The sequence below is a fragment of the Pinus tabuliformis genome, chromosome J (genome assembly GCF_031772625.1).
Source record: "Pinus tabuliformis cultivar Carrire ecotype Pingquan chromosome J, CPIR1, whole genome shotgun sequence".
Taxonomy (NCBI): Eukaryota; Viridiplantae; Streptophyta; class Pinopsida; order Pinales; family Pinaceae; genus Pinus; species Pinus tabuliformis.
Window position 1 is genome coordinate 458403891 of NC_142295.1, and position 2814 is coordinate 458406704.

Here is a 2814-nt window from a genome sequence, read left to right on the forward strand (position 1 = left end):
TGAAAACTAATAACAACAAAGGAACATGACATGATGGGACTGAAACCAGAATGAATCTCAAGTTAAAACATAATTGCTGCAAACTGTATTTTCTATTAATTGAAAAAAATATAACATTGGTTCTCACATCATCGATCCCCCTTTGCAGAGTCGAAAATCTACATATTTATAGGGAAATATCTCTTTACATATCTTGCCACCTGGGCCTAATTCAATCCATTGTTCTAGAGACCTGTTCCTATCTGATTAATAAAACTTTGAGACTTCATCGGGATTTCTGTTACAATAGAATTCAAATAAAAATGGAAGTCATATGAACAGAGCCTATCTAATAGTTACAAATTTTCAGGGAAATAAAATTGTTGTAGTGTTGGCACTGTATTTGTGGAAATTCAAAGCGTCTAACCTTTCGAATTCTACTGTGTTGTTTCTGGGATTTTAAATGAGCAATATTGTTTATCCTGTTGATAGGCGTGTTGTTTGTTTTTCGAAACGTGTTTGAAAGTGCCATTATTGTTCCATTGTGTCTCTGCCCGGTTTTCTTGTTGTCTTCTTAATGACCATGCCGCTGGATATTTGCAGAAAAATACCTTCATTGTCCTCTTTTTTTGTTGTCCTCTTTGATGACCATGTTGCTGAAGAAACACCGAAAAACACTCTTGGTGTCTCACGGAGTGGAAGCGTTCATTGATCTGGGTCGTTGATCAATCTGGAAATCATGTTGTGGTCTATGCTTATGAAGCAAAGCAGGAGGGCCACTTCTCTAAGAACCGTTCATGCAGGATGGGCCACATCGCAGCTGGGGATTGGAGGGAATGAACATACTATCGAGACAGGAGTGAGCGTCCATGGCTGTGTTGGCACTTTGTGGATGGAGGTCATGAAATGACATGAAGGTGGGGTCAGGATCGTTGTGTGAAGTGATAAGCAAAAGGAGCTACGTGGCAGTAGGGGAGTGGCGGTGAAGTGGAAGTGGAGGGTGATGTAACCGGGATTGTGGATTATGGCGGGAGTGGGGAAAACCATTTTCGGAAGTGAGTAGTAGTGGCTTATGGTATTGAGAGGGGGGGGCTGTGAAATGATGAGAAGAGGACACGTAGCGGCGGGGAAACCACTTTTCGGACCCCCCGCAGATAAAGCGAAACATAGTGGGGGGGAGAAAAGGCCTTAAATCCATTGGATGGAAGGTTGATTGCGATCGAGGGTATGAACTTGTGCGAGGTTTAACCATGGGTGGACCCGACATCTTATTAGATTCTGTTTTATTCCATTTCGTGTCCGGGAGTGGTTTCCGGTTTATTGCATCGGGGGTAGTGCAGGCTTTATGTTTGGGACTCTTTAATATATGTGATAGCTATATATTAAAAAGGGACTTCAACATGGTTTATGATATTAAAATATACAAAGGGGAACACTGCTAAAGTAGGAATGGGAAACATGGCTAGAGTAGGAATGGGTCCAATGGGATGAAAATATGGGAATATGGGAATTTTTCCAAAATAAATAGAATGGATGTGCTCTTCCTCCTTAATATCCAAATATAAAGCATAGCAACCTCTTTCAAAAAAATAATAGATAGATGAAAAGATCGGTGGTGGAAAACCTTGACTAATAAAACTAAAATTTATTTTACTGAGTTATCATGGATAACATTGGCTCCAATGGGGATGTTGCACCCCTGTGGTGTAGCAAAGAACCAGCAGACCAGTTGCCTGACCATTGGGTTGATCCTAATCTGAAGACTACATCAAACCCACTTCACCAAACTGAAAAGAAAATTGCAACATGTAATCTAAACCTGAAGGAAATGCTTGGAAAACAAGCTTATTTATGTCCTATTCTAACATCTGAAAATCCACCTGCTTAATTCAATCAATATAAAATCTACAGTATAACTAGACAAAGAGCTGATCCAACACTTGGGCTTCTCGATTATGCTTGAACAAAATTAGTAGTGGATCATATATGGGCAACTTAGAATAAAAACTAAATCCATCACTTGAGCTTACAAATGAAAGAAACTTCACATTCATTGATGACTGGAATAAACTTGCAGTAGAACTCATCTTGAAAATATTCAAGCTACTGATCTGCAAGCAGTGGATTCACCATGAAACTTTGATCTTCAGTATTCTTTAAAAGTGAAGTTGCCAGGGTAATATCACAACCTTCGAAACTTCTGATTTCCTGTTACCCTCAGGAATTAGAAAGAAGAGACTTGAAGAGAATCCTAGAAAAAGGAGCTTTTCGGCTCCCGGCAGATGCACCAAAATGTTATCACTCGACTAGAGCAGGTTGGGTTGTGTCAACCTTTCAACTCAGTGTAACTATTTCAAACCATATTTTAATCGGAAGTTAGCCCTTCCAATCTGAGAGGGCTCTCTCAATATTTTTTAAGAATGCAGATGGCTAACTCTGGTTTTCTATTTGATTTTTTAGGAGTGTGAGGGCAACCACCATTGGGCATGGAGTCAGTCAAAGAAAAATAACAATAAACAACACTATTGTTATGGAAACTGAGGCATCTTTGGTTTACTAAGGTGGATAAGGAGATTTACAATAATCACAACAAATTGTTGGAAGTTGGAGTTGTTTGACAGATTTCCAAGTAATCAACAAACTGTGAAAACTAATAATAATAAAGGAACACGACAGGATGGGACTGAACCAGAATGAATCTTAGGTTAAAACAGAATTGCTGCAAACTGTATTTTCTATTAATTGAAAACAATATAACAGTGGTTCTCACATCATCGATCCCCCATTGCAGAGTCGAAAATCTACATGTTTATAGGGAAAGATCTCTTTACATAT